Genomic DNA, 14,582 nt, shown 5'->3' with positions numbered 1-14,582 from the left:
TCATTTCTGTATTTTATATAAATCCTGCTGACTACAGTCTGTTTACCAACATCAGCAAACACACTGTGTAGTACTGCTGTGTAACACTGCCCCCTGGTGGTGACAGCTTCAGTTACACACTGCTGAAGATGAGTTTACTCGCACTTCACATGTGCAGAAATCAGCATCTGCTCTACCACAGACCTGAGACCTTCGCCTTCTTTTCAGCTCAGCTTCAGTTTCAGGTGATTTCTGGTCGAATATGTGGGTTTGTGTTCACTCTCGGTCACGTGGACCTCGCGTCATTAAACACATGAAGTGACATCTCCTCAGAACTAACAAAGACTGACACCAAAGATGTTTTCTGCACATTTTATTTGATTTTTCACTTTTTTTAAAACTCACAAATAATTTCAGCTGCTTGTTTATTTTTCTACACTCTTTGAACCGTACTTTTATGTGCATGCAAAAACCTCGACACACACCACTCATTCTTGTCGGTGCGCTCACGCTGTGAAAGGTTCATTCTGTAAAAAAAAACAACGCTGCCGGGGGGTGGGGAGGGGTTTTTATGCGTGTACCCAGTTGTGGGCCTTGTGGGCGTCATGGTCTCATTTTTGTTGTGCAGGACAGCAGCGTGATACTGAGGAAACCAATGTCTAAAAATAACAGTACGGGACTCAATGTTAAAGACAAAGTGACAGAGGTCCTGTTAACACCTGCAGCAGACAAATGTGAGCTTGCACTGCTGCTTCTGACTGGCTGCTTAGTGATCACATGATTAGAGGGGCTGTGAGTCGAGCCTTCACCTTCCAGAGGCCCCTCCTGAGCCAGGAAAAGACCCGGATCGTGGCTCCACACTGGTGTCATACCCACCTGCAGCCACACGATGGCGATCTAAGACCAGGAAATGAGAGGCTGAAGTGCTCAGATGAGCGAACAGAGCTCCAGTCGCAGCATGGACATTAAACACACGAGACATTAAATGCGATCCTAACGAGAGGATCTGAGCTCCGACTGTGGGTGCCAGGTCTGCTGTGAGAACAGCCCGCACCTCTAAAACGAACCCAAAATAAAGTTTCCTTGTTTTCAAGCTTCAAAAAGTGTTTAGTCTGTCCCCAAGGGCACTTCCTGCCTTTGACTTCCCTGTAAAGAAACTTCCTGTAACGAGCTCCAGATTAGGCCCCATATTTGATTTTCACTGTTCATTAACTAAGCCACCTGGAATGTTATTATTTAAGCACGCTGCTCCTTCTCCCCAAACAACTGCCGCTGTGAGGGGGGAGCGCTTTCCCGGCCAACTTTATAGATTTAGCATAACTTCCCTTCACAGTTTTTAATTTCCCATTCGGGTAGATGGCAGATGCACCTCACAGACACAGAAACCTGCCCAGCATTCATTTCTCACATGAATGCGAGTCTTATCTGTTTGTTTCCTTCAGACAGTCTGCTGTCTGTGGGCCAGCGCACCGCGCGCACAGCCCTACACCCGCCCCACAAACATCACACACAATCTATACGTCGGCCCGAGCCGCCACAGCGCCCTCTTGTGGCACGCCATGAGGCAGCAGCGGCAGGAGAGGACCTGGGAAAGCTTAACATATGGTGTGAGGACACACAGCTCCAGGATCCATCCACTGTTAATACATGTGTCATGCTTAACAGAATGGATAAATGGGGGGGGCGGGGGGCGGCAATGGCACGGCACTGCACTGAGCATGTGTCGCAGACCGTCCAGGGAGTACACGCCGGCATGGGTGTGTGTGTGTGTGTGTGTGTGTGTGTTGTCTCATACGGATCAAAAATACCACACACATACTTATGCACGCACACACACTCTCACAGACACACATACATGTCAGGTATTCATATCTTGTGGGGAAATCTAACTGACATAATGCCTTCCTGAGCCCTGTACCCTGACCCTGACACGACTGTAAGCTTGTCACTAAAAACACATCTTGAGTCTCAAAAATGTCTTCAAACTTGTGGGGACCAGACATGCACTCACAGACACACACACACTCACAGAGACACACACATGCAGACACAAACACACACACACACTCTCACAGAGAAACACACACACACACACACACACGGAGCTGCTCGTCTGTTTGAGCTCAGAGGATTTAAATTTCTCTTTGCTTTAGTGGGAAAAAGTGAAAAAAGAAATAAAGGTCACGCAGCTGCGTCACATTGAAGATGAAACATTTTCATGTCAGACTTTCAGCACAGCCAGTGGTGCCAGTGTCCGGCAGCCTCGCCTCTGTCAGTGCGCCCCAGGGTGGCTGTGGCTACAATGTAGCTTGCCATCACCAGTGTGTGAATGGGTGGATGACTGGATATGTAAAGCGCTATATAAATACAGGCCATTTAATGCAATAATTCGTACGAGTTCTCATACTCATGTTCACGTCCACGCCGTGGAGGAGGAGGGGTCCCATGTAGGACAGGTGTCATTCAACACCCACAGCGCTCAGCCAATCAGAAGAAAGCTGGCTTTCAGGAGGAGGAGCTAAAACGGTTGATTCCAGAGAGAACAGGAACTCCAGGCCTCCTTGCAGAAGCAGCTCCGGATCGTGTTATTTTGACCCTCAGCGGGGCTGACAGCGACCAGCCCGGCTAGTGCTGGCACACTGGGGCGTGTTCAGACAGGTGACCTGCGCGTGTGCATGCGATGCTGGCGGTGGCTCTTTGTTCCCTGTCGCAGGCTTCCGGCCTCAAAGCGGCAAAGAGTGTTATCGTTGGCAGTGGCGCGCCTCATTGTACGGCCCGGCATTTCTAAATATGTAAATATGAGCAGCAGCAGGCTTGTATACACCGAGGAGGAGCAGCGCAGGAAGTGAGCGCAGCCCGCGCCCCCCTCTGCCTCCAAAATTGTATTTTTAGTTGGTTTTAATGAATACAGGATGTTTATAGTTACCATTCCCTGTGATTCGCACAAAAGACTAGAAAAATCCACACCGCCACCCCTCCTCTTCACCCTTCCCACCTTCCTCCCCCTCCTTCCCCCGATCCCTCAAAGCACTACTAAAGAAGCAGCAGCAGAAGAAGAAGAAGGAGGCGGGTGAGGAGAAGTGGCGGCAGCTTGTTGTGCTGCGCTCAGATCCTTATTAGACAAACAGAGCGTGGCGTTGAGGTGCAACAAAGAGTGACGCCGGCTTGTGCGCGGGCGCAGCGAGAAGGTTCCTCATCGACTTCAAGGCAATTTCTGTTGTTCCTGCGATTTAAAGCCGGAGCTTGGGGGGGGGGGGGGGGGGGGTGATTAGGTGATGACTCCATGGCAGCTTGTTTTCTTTTTATAAACTCACTCAAACTCTGAGCGAGCTGACAGGATGGAGGGATCCAGAGGAGGAGGAGTGAAGATGGAGGAAGGCATGATTGCAGCTGTGTGTGTGTGGTGGTGGTGGTGGTGGGGGGGGGCACAATGAAGTGAGCGTTAGTGGCCTCTTTCTATCTTTCGCTGTCTGTCTCCAAAACTGTTTCTGAGGCTAAAAGATTGCCGGCGTGATAATACCTCCGCTGAGCAATTTAAGCCCAAACACTCTGATGCTACAATCTGTCTTCTCTGCCTGATAGCGCTTTTCTCTCCTCTTCTCTCCAAATTACTTTCTTTCATATCTAATTATATTTGCTAATGATCTTATAAGAGAATAATGGAATGTGCTTGATCTATTACCTTTTTTTTCCAATACATAAATACAATGCGGGGGAAATGACTGCTGCAGACAGGAGGAAATGTTTTTTTGAATGTTTTTGATGAGAGGGAAAATGAAGCTGGGAGCTGCAGGGTCATTAATGGGCGATGAGCGCAGAGGTCATCTCTCACATTCTCTTTGACATTTCTCTCATCTGACGTGCACAAACCGTCGCAGCCTCGTGCACGCTCTCCATCCGCTCATCTACCGCCAGCCTCACTCGATCGCACTTTTAATGGAAACTTAGTTTGGCGGCGTGTTGGCGTCACAACTTCGTGGGCTGACTTTAACTGTGGCGGCGTGGTTGCTGTCTTCACTCCATAGCACCATCCGTGCTCCCATACCTGCCAATCACCAACCTCCAGGTAAATGATTGTTACTGGTGCGAAAGGCTGCAGCACCGCAAACACACGTGTTAAACATGTTGCAGCATCGGCTCTGACGGTCGCTCGACTTTTGTTCAGTTTAGTTTTCAAAAGTCAAACTTAAGGTTTTAATGGTTGCCGTGGTTACCACTTTCTTTCAGTGTGCAGGTCAGATGTGAGACATAAACGGAATCAACAGTTTCTTTGGTGCACGGCAGTGAGGACGTCCTGCGGGACGTACAGGAGCTCACGCTGCTTTCTGATTGGGTGGTGCGGTTTGAATCACATGACAGAGCTGCACACACATTTCTTCAATCACATAAAACCAAAGCTCAGAGTAGATACAATAAGTATAAAAACACGTCAACTGGGGGACTGTAAAGTAGGGCCTGCCATGCGTCAAACTGATGCTCATGCTGTAACCAGTCGTGCACCTGCTGGTGGACTGACGTGAGCGTCCGATCGTTTAATGCCGTATCAGTGCCGAAGCTCAGAGAGTCGCAGGTTACACAGACAGATGTGCTGCCACGGCCTGAAGACGATTTTGTGCAAAAACTAAATGAACCTTCTTCTGGTTCTGGCTTCTTCTCCCCGCATATCTGCGGATCAGGCTGCGTGGCGACACCTGCTGTTCGGAAGAGTACTGCAGCCTCACTGGGAAAAATAAATGTGCCCCACTTTAAACGTCTTTATCTGAGCAGCTGTCGTCTCTCCGTTACCAAACCTCTACCCTGTCCCGTCCACCCCTCGCCCCCTCCTCCGTCCTCCCCTGTTATTTTTCCTCCCTGCAGTCCCGAGGACAAGCCGAGCCCTGACAGGCACTCTAAACCCCCGGCATTAATGGAAGGAAATGGCATTCGATCCCTGTTTGATCTCCTAATCATTTCTGCTGAAATGATAATTAGTGCCCTTCCAATCCTCCCATAGAGGAGGAGAGAGGGCCGGTGGAGGCGGCGGGTGGGGAAATACATAAATAGAAAAAAACCCTCTTGCTTTTTAGCCCCTAAATAACATCTCTGTCACCACGCGGAGCATGTTAGTATCCAACAAGTGCTGTCCTCCATCACACATCCCTGCTGCCGCACACACCGAGACAGGCCTGGAGACTGCAGTCTGTGATTCCTTTCAGCTGACATAATCCTGATTGATTCGTTCAGCAGATAAAAACCCGGTCCACTTCTGCGCTTTTATGGGGGTGGGGGGGGCTGCAACATAATACGCCCTTTTATTCAGTGACAGTGTCACATAATGTTGCAGGAATGTGCAGAAAGGCTGTGGAGCACCGAGAAAACCTCGAGCTGAGTGTATAAACTGGAAGGAGCACAAATAAATAAAGAAGAGATGGAAAGAGATCCTTTCACTTGTTTCAGCAACATGAACGGCCAAGCTCATCGCTAAACACCGACAACGAGCTTACCCACGCCGAGACTGAAGGCCGAGCTGCTGCATGATGCTGCTTTGACTTTGATTAAAGCTCAGCGTTGGGGTTTCCTCTGCCTTCGGATCCACCCACTAACAAACAAACTGCAGGGATATCACAGGACTTTTACTTATACTAGAAGAAGATGACGACAACGAACGCAAGCTAAGACCGATGAGACCGCCTACAGGGAGGAGGTGGATCGTCTGGCTGAGTGGTGCGACACAAACAACCTGCTGCTTAACACCGAGAAGACCAAGGAGCTCATCGTGGACTACAGGAGGAATGCTGACCCACATCCACCCATCCACATTAAGGGGACGGCTGTGGAGCGTGTGAGCAGCTTCAAGTTCCTGGGTGTCCACATCTCCGAGGATCTCACCTGGACGACCAACTGCTCCAAGCTGGTCAAGAAGGCTCACCAGCGCCTCTTCTTCTTGAGGACTCTGAGGAAGAACCACCTGTCCTCAGACATCCTGGTGAACTTCTATCGCTGCACCATCGAGAGCATCCTGACCAACTGTATAACAGTCTGGTACGGGAACTGCTCTGCCTCGGACCGGAAGGCGTTGCAGAGGGTCGTGAAAACTGCCCAGCGCATCGCCGGAGCACCACTTCCTGCCATAAAGGACATCTACAGGAAGTGGTGTCTGAAAAGGGCTGGGAAAATCATCAGAGACCCCAGTCACCCATCACATGGACTCTTCACCCTCCTGCCCTCTGGGAGGCGCTACAGGAGCCTCCGGACTAAGACCACCAGGTACCGGAACAGCTTCTTCCCCACAGCTGTCAGACTCCTGAACTCTGCCTCCTGACATCTGACCCACGTTAAACTCATGGACTGAACATACACACACCCACAACCACTAGCACTTTACCACTACTGTATAGTTCTGTGTAAATATCATTCTGTACATACGATAATTTTTAATTCCACAACTGTTTATAACTTGCATAGTTCACATTTCTGTATAACTGTATATCTCATATTTCTGTATAGTTTTTATTTCATATTTATATCCTGTTCATAGCCTGTACATACTTATCGAATATTCATAACATACTTCACACCGTGTACATTATAACATACCATATAGACCCATTTCTGTAATATACTTACACATCTCTATTATTGCTAATATATATTGTAATATATCTATATCACGGCTAAAGCACTTTCTGGATGGATGCAAACTGCATTTCGTTGCCCTGTACCTGTGACATGTGCAATGACAATAAAGTTGAATTCTATTCTATTCTAAGTATCGGACGTTTTCCTGCAGCCAAGACGAGAAACACGAGTAATAAAGTAGAATATCTGAAATGTAAAAGAATTCAAACAAAGTTAAAAATTAAACAAAGTGGTGTCATTCAAGAGAATAAGACAATATCCTTCCATAACATCACGATTTAAGCCCCGCCCACACTCACACTAAAGTCTCAGCCCTGCTTTCCTAACTAAAGAAGAATAAGTGGAGGTCTGAGGGTAGAGCTCTGAGTGAATCTGGTGCTTTCACCTGTTCCTCTCACGTCACTTCCTTCAGTAAAATCTGCCATACTGAGATAGCTGGGTCTGCCATCATCATCACCATCATCATCATCACCCTCGTCACTGTCACCATTATCACATCGTCATCATCGTCACCATTATCACCATTAACACCACTATCACAGCTGACAGCTGTGAGTACACCAGAGGATACCTGTAGTCTCTGCACAAATGGAGACAAAGCAGTAAACGAATCAACCAATTAGCCAATCAGAAGCAGCGGCAGACCAGCAACTCTCAGATATAGATATTTGGTAAACTTCCTATTTCTGCGTAGCGTCCACGCCGACACACTCTGCAGTTTAATCAGTCTGTTTGTGACGCCTCCTACAGAGCAGCCACAGACAGGTGTACATGGATATATGGCCATATGGAGCATCGAGCCTGGTTTTCGGCCCCTGCGTGAAGCGATACACTGTGCAGCATCAATGATGCTTCATGACCTTCAGAGCTAGAATATGACTGAGTGTATCCACGTCTCTGAGCCGTCTCATCGTGCCGCAAACATCTCGCCTCTCCTCGTTTAGCAGAGCCCTGAACAGCAGACAGCCTCCCCGAGAGTCCACTGTATTAATTGTAGGCGCTAATCTGCAAGCCGTGGCCCTCCCAGAAGTGGACAGTGTTTTCGAAAGCAGCTCGGTGGCGGTGACATATCTGGTTACTAATTCGGTGTGGCATGAAGCCAGATGGGAGATGGGAAGGGAGCAGGAGTCTGCTGATATGCCAGCGAACCCCAAAGCAAAGAAGGAGAGGAGGACGACACAGAAGGAGAGAGATGACACACTATGGAGGATGTATGTGGATCACCGGCACAAAGCGAAGCAGCAAATGGGACAATAGTATATAGGCCAGTAAGCATATATAGGGCAGCAGTGCTCTGCTGTGGTGTGTAAAATCTGAGATCCACACAATGCAGCCGGAAAATCAGATCTGCCATTAAACACTGGAGGGCAAGAAAACAGAAGGCCCACAGGTACGCGTCACAGAGTAACAATCCCAGAATACTCTGATTACTCTGATAGCGTCTACGATCTTTGTAATTCATCTACTTAAATAGTAGTCAGATGGACGGTTGGACGGAATAAGATCAGAGCTTTAGCCTCTCTAATGAGTTACAGGGGGGCTTTGGGTGAGTGCTCTCTCCGTCCTGTCCTGTTCTTGTTTCTGTTTCTTGCTGTATAAATAAAGTCGTGGCGTTCCCAGCACTCCCATGGCATGCTGGGACTTCTATGGAGCGTCAGGAGGACAGAGGAACCGCAGGTTTTAGTGCCTTCCTGCTTTGAATGTGGGCTTTGTTGGTCTTTAAATCACTGCTTTCCTGAGAAAATCATTATTCTCAGATGTTTGTCTGCATGGAACCACAATTTTACTTTTTTATTTTTATTAGGAAATAACCAGATTAATAGGAGTTAGATTAAGCTAGGATTACAACCATATCCTGGATTACTGAGCTCCCATGTGCTCTTCACTGCACATTTCTGGAGGCCTGTTTTTCCCACAGCTGCAGGTTAATGCAGCGTTCCCTTGATTTGTGCTCACAGCTGTACAGAATAAATAAAGGAATATGTTTCTTTAATCATAAACTCACATAAATAAAAGCACACTAAGAAAGTGCTTAAACAAACTGTTATCATGGATCCAAGCGTGGCGTCGTTCATGCTGCTCCTTCTCCGGTTTTTATTTTTAATATTGAAACATCCACTAATAATCAGACAGATATGTTCATACACGTCTCTACACCTCCATGACCTCCTGATCCGGGTTTTCTTTCAGATTTCTTTGCTCCCGTCTTTGTTTCCATGAAGACATTGCCACTTTACAGCAGTTTAGCATTGCTAATAACCCATATGTTTCTGTCTGCGCACACACCGACTCAGCTTTTTGATGTAAAGAGATAAAAAAGTGAGAAATTAAAAAGTGGAGCACCTGGCTGATGTTTCGTGGCTCGCTGAGGTCTCTGATGATTCAACAGTTGCTGCTTCAAACATCTGCTCGCTGCTCTTAGCAGATCTCAATTAAGGCTCACGCAGCCCGGCACGCCATGCCTTATTTATGAGACGAACAAGGAGAGGAGGCCAGAGGTCTGAGAAATCCCCTCGCACAGGGAGGAGGACAGAGGGGAAGGGGGGGGACGGAGGTGCCAGCACTGGCTGCACTTTAAGAAAATCAAAAAAGAGGAGCGGTGGCAACAAACGGCCCCGAGCCCTTCCTCATCTCCTCTCAGAGAGCGAGACGATGAAGACGAAGGAGTGTTGATATGATTATGTAAATGTAAACAGGATTTCCTGCCGACTCGGAGCCGCTCCTCTCTCTCTCTGACCCGTTCTCCTTGCAAATCTTCCATTTAAGATGAATTCCCCTGGGGAGGCCGCTCTGCCGTTACTTAACGGGATAATTATGATATACGAAACCTTTCCAAGTTCACCCCCACTCCCACACCCCTCCTCTCCCTCCCCAACCGCTGCCTCCATTCCTCTCCGTCTGTCTCAGGTCTGTCCTAGGTCCGGGACCGCGAGGCCCCGCCCCCGATTGACAGAGCGACTTCAGACGCTGTTGTTTGTTTTGGTTCAAAGCTGAGTTTGTAGTTTTATGATGAAAAAAAGGTGCTGTAAGAGCAAAACTGTAAACAACAGAACCTCTATTCTGATTTAACGTGCACACACTCATGCACAGTTTGACAGCTCCATCCAATAACCTCTGACCTCTGCAAGAACACAATCCACACGAGCTGATTTGATTCAGCGCATTTGTTCCTAAAATGTTTCTCGGACATCAAAGATAATCAGAATCTTTCCCGAACGTTCCTGCAGGACGACGCTAAAAATGCCTCTGACGTCATTTACAACCCGCCTGAAGCTCCCACAGTCGTGACAGACGCGACCTGCGGACAAACACGGCAGCGCGCTTCAACCATGCAGGAAGCCCACACTGCTCATGGTGGCCGTGTCAACCATTAACAGTACAGAGAGGACAAAGAGCTGTCAGTGTGATTCATGCATTCGTCTGAAACAGACTTTGACCTGGACCATCAGACCTCTGAGCTCCGTTTGGCTCTCTCTTACTTTTTTAATTGAATCAGTTCGATTTCTGTCGTCCGTCTGCAGGAATCAGGGGTGAGGAACATCTTCATACGCGACGCCACAGAGCTGTGAAAGTGCTCGGCAGCAGATCCTCCGACCGACTTGGACCCAAACGCCATGACCTCACAGTGGAAGAAGTGAGCAGCGATCACATTATATCCCTGTGTGTGTGTGTGTGTGTGTGTGTGTGTCGGTAAAGCAGCGTATTTACTCTTTGGTCTCTCGCAGGAACAAAGGGAGGCTTTTTGATACGCAGCGTGGTGAGCGCAGAGGAGTGAGCAGAAATCATGCTGCTCCAAACATTTCATAATGCAGACATACAACTTAATTGCGATTGTGCGTGGTTGTTTGGTTCCTTATTTACTCCAACAACTTTGTTACAGAGCCACACGTCAAACTATTTACACGCTGGTGTAAGCACTTACGGCTACGACTCTTTCTGCTTGACAACGGCCATAAACACAGGAGTAAGAGATCAAAACTGTTCATCAGAGAGCGTGACAGATGACAGATATGGCAAGAGATTTTCCATGATCTTCTGCACACATGGGGGGAGGGGGGACTTCAAGGGACGGAGGAGGGGAAGGAAAAAAGGAGCTCGGAGAAAAGTTGGTTTCCACACGAGGAGGTGCAGCGGCTCAAGAAATGAGAAAGTCAGAAAGTTGCCACCAACAGTGACAATGGGATCAGCGTGTGCTGCAGACGGGCTTGGCTTCCTTCCCTTTACGGGTGGGGGGTCAGCCATTAACTAGTCACATGAATGGTGAAATAATTTTTAAGTTTGAGTTTAGGAGAAGTCTTCTTTCATTGAACCACTCTTATTGGCTTACTCGAGGACATTAAAGTACTGCAGTACTTGCTGGAATGTGAGTTCGTACTGAAAAACGATTTCCTAAAAGCTGTTGTTAAAGATGTGCACAGAAACACGACGTCAGCTGCCGACTGACAAAGTCAAACACATTCAAACATTCACACGTCTCCAAAGACTGGGGTCAAAGTTCACGCTCAGCTCACACCGTTGATGTCTCTGATCATAAGAAACATTAAGATCTGCAATAAAGATGATTTTGTAATGAACTACACGTCGTGCAATCAGAGCTGATCAGGCGCATTTTGTGATAAAGTTTTGATAAGTGATCGGCGAGCCTGTCGTCATGGAAACTCATTGTTTAAATGTTTTTCATTTGCTGTAAGGTGCCTATAAATAAAATACATTATAATAATTATTATTAACGTTGGTTAATAATGATGTTTACTCAAAGGCGCCAGTCTCTACGGTAACGTCAGTCATGTGGCACACGTGTGCCGGTCAGACTGCAATCTCTGAAACGAGGTTCATGGTCATGTGACTCAGGTTGCCGCCACCTGCCCACTGAGACGCTCAGAATAACATCCACACAGTATACCCGTTTAACTTTGAAATAACGTCCAGATAACTGTTTACAAACCAACTTTATCGATCAGTAAACATTATTATTGATTATTATAATTATTTATCAACAATAAATAATAATTATTAGGTCCTTTATTAGTTATTATTTTAGTAATAAAACAGGTTTTTCTCTAAGTAATGAAACAGCAGGTTGGATTTATTTTCTTCATCGAAGAAAAAACAAGTGACTGTGATTTTTAGTGATGATTATTATTTTGGGGGGGGGGGGGTCCTGAGAAGGGGCACATCCTGGTTAAAATGATTTCTTTGTCTGACTGAGTAAAGAATAATTAATAAATAGCGTGGCGCCACGGCCCTCCCCTTCCTGCTGCTGTTGAAATCCATAACATTTCTTTTGTTCCCTCCTTTCTGTAAGCCCGCTCTCTTATTTTCCCAAGGCCGAGAAACTTCAGACATGAGAACCCTGATATAAAACCAGGGAAATTTACCTGGGATTAGCAGCCATTGACAAATAACCTTGGTGATAGATGCACAGTAGATTTGGTTCAAAGCTCTCCCGGCAGCCTCAAAAGAGATTAGTTCACTTCTTATCAGGTCAGCGGCGTCGCCTGGGAAATGTGTTTAAAGTCACATTGATTTATTGAAAGATTCCCCAATAAGAAGATATCTGTAGACTTAAGGAGTGTGTGTGTGTGAGAGTGTGTGTGTGAGAACAAGTGCCTGAAATAAATTACCCTGCCTGTTGGAGCTTTAAGAAAAAGAAAAGCTGCATACAAAGACATTTCAAACTCAAAAAGCACTTGTAGATAACTCGCTGGATTCGGCCTCTGGAGAAAGACGCCGCTGTTCTCGCTCTACCTGCCTCTCTCTCCATTTACCCCACGCTGGCAGCGCTGCTGAAAACAGCGATTGTACCGCGGAGAGACGCCGAGCACCGCTGACAGGGAGGTATAATAAGGCCTCTTTGTTCCCCAGAGAGCGAGGTAGAGACACATATGGACAGAGGGGGGTTTACACCATTACCTTCTTAAGCGTCATTATCAGGCCGAGGAGAAGAGGACTGTGGGAAAGCGGGTGGGGAAGCCGGTGAGTGAAATGGAAGATCTGGCGTGTCGCTCACCGGGTCCACCTGCAAGACGACGGCTTCGATTCTCTGCTGGCTCACGCTCACAGGAAGCTGTCCCTAAACCTCATCCCGCCGCTGCTCTTCTGCTGTTATTGTTTCTGCTCTGTCGCTTCAGCCGAGACAAAAGCTCGCTTCAGGACGCCATGAGGGTCGGGCCCGTCTGTGAGCGCCGCTTTGGTGAATAGTCCAGTTCTTACGCAGCTCCTCCTGAGCGCTTCATACAACCGCCTGATCTACAGCCACCGCGTCTTCCTGCTTAAATAAAGGTTAAAGAATACACCATACAGCCTCAGCCAGGAGCTGATGTCCTGACCACTTCCCAGGGCCTCCTCCAGGAAGCTTCCTGTCACATCTGGAGCCACCTACTCTGCCTCCTCTTGATGTGGAGGAGCTCCTGAGTGACCTCCCAAGCTCCTCTGCCCACCTCTGAGGCTGAGCACAGCTCACTTCTTCTGCTCGGTTCTTCTAACACCTGCAAAGTCCTCGTCAGGAACTCGTAGGCGTGGAGGTGGCACAAGTTGCTGTGGTTAGACCTTTGTCTGCCACCTTTTCCTCACTTGAAGTGGTTCAGGAAAAGTTTGGCGTTGACGCTTCATTGACATTGAAAAGTGTGCTAACCAATTAAACGATGAGCGGCTCTTTTCAAAAATAACCCCCCCAAACTGGACAGAAGGAGGGAAAGATGGAAAACAAAAGATTCACACAGAAGAGTAAAACATGCACACCTGATTGACTCTGATGTCATCAGTCAGCCAGGTGTAACCCCTCACCCGTCACCCAGCGCCACACAGCACCCGCCTTCCAGCCTGGAATATCAGAGCCGCCTGACTGGAACGAAGCGGATAACGCGGCTGTCGTCTCTCCTCTCCTTCTTTCTGCTCCTACTCCCTCACTTCCTTCGTCCACATACCTTCATCCCTCCATCCTCCAGCTTCCTCCATGCCTTCGTCTCTCTCCCACTGCTTGCTTTTAACTCTTGAGGTCATCTGGGACCCCCGGGCAGCCGTCCCAGAATGATGAGCCGGCTAACGTCCCGCGGAGCTGCCTTCTGGACAGAGCGGGCAGCCGAGCCAGGACTGGATCGATGCACGGACTGAACCGAGGATTAGACTACAACTACACCCTGAAAAAAATCACACGTGTTCACGAGGCCTTCGGTCACGGCGGAGGCTGCAGACCTCCCCGACACCTTCATCTGGAGACGAGGAGAAACAGCCAATCACAGCAGGCTTTACTGTGTTTTTGCTGTGTCCCAACACCTCACAGGTAAAACCAGGAAAGGAACGCCAACAAGCACGCCATCAGGAAGCAGCAAAAGGCAGGAAAGTAACTAAGTACATTTGTTCAAACAAACTATCCAAGCTCCCTTCTGTGTACTCGAGTATTTCTGTTACAGACTCCCGTACATGTGGACAGTGTGTGCATATAAATGTAAGGCGGTTATTACACTTTCCTCCATTACTCTCAGAAACGCTGCAGACGTCTTTCAAAAAGAAAACATGAGAGTACTCACATTACTTTTCATTACCCTCCTTTGAGATTCCAGGCATCAGATCTCCTCTCTGCTCTGTCAAACTGCCTTAAACCAAAACCAGGAACTTCCTGTCAGCATTTTAAATAAAGTTGATTCAATCATATAAAACATCAGTTTAACTGCACGAAGGCACAAACGCAGATTTATTTATTTCACTGTTTAAATGTAATTTAGTGAAACGTTCACAGAAACGCCGCGCTGGAGGAAGCAGCAGAAGGAGCTCGTGGTCATTTTAAACGCAGGTGTGACAGGAAACGGCTCAGAGTGACGGGTGATGACACCTCCAGATGTCACGGATATTTAACCCTTGAGAGTCGGAACCGTGCAATTATTTCCAAAAAATTCTAAAAAACAAAAGAAATCACACATAAATGTGCAAATATGAGTTTAGTTTGTATCAGTTTTGCAATTTACTTCTTCACAATGAATTCAGGA

At 47.6% G+C, this 14,582-nt stretch overlaps 1 protein-coding gene and 1 long non-coding RNA gene across 11 annotated transcripts in view; one reads left to right on the top strand and one right to left on the bottom strand.

The window, feature by feature from the left end:
- The window catches only part of znf536 (zinc finger protein 536), a 213,568-nt gene that overhangs the window by 24,307 nt on the left and 174,679 nt on the right, over window positions 1-14,582 (bottom strand). The window lies entirely within an intron of this gene.
- Window positions 1-14,582, top strand: part of LOC102075618 (uncharacterized) — a 76,496-nt gene that overhangs the window by 60,255 nt on the left and 1,659 nt on the right. For both annotated transcript variants that reach the window (XR_003220785.1, XR_265712.4), the window contains 3 exons: window positions 10,119-10,231; window positions 10,323-10,354; window positions 10,478-14,582. The exon at window positions 10,478-14,582 is cut by the window's right edge and continues 1,659 nt beyond it. This is a non-coding gene — a long non-coding RNA (uncharacterized LOC102075618). The remainder of the gene's footprint in view (window positions 1-10,118; window positions 10,232-10,322; window positions 10,355-10,477) is intronic.

Source organism: Oreochromis niloticus, linkage group LG1 (genome assembly GCF_001858045.2).
Source record: "Oreochromis niloticus isolate F11D_XX linkage group LG1, O_niloticus_UMD_NMBU, whole genome shotgun sequence".
In the NCBI taxonomy this organism is placed as follows: domain Eukaryota; kingdom Metazoa; phylum Chordata; class Actinopteri; order Cichliformes; family Cichlidae; genus Oreochromis; species Oreochromis niloticus.
The sequence above is the reverse complement of the archived record's forward strand: the minus strand, read 5'-3'. Positions and strand labels throughout refer to the sequence as shown.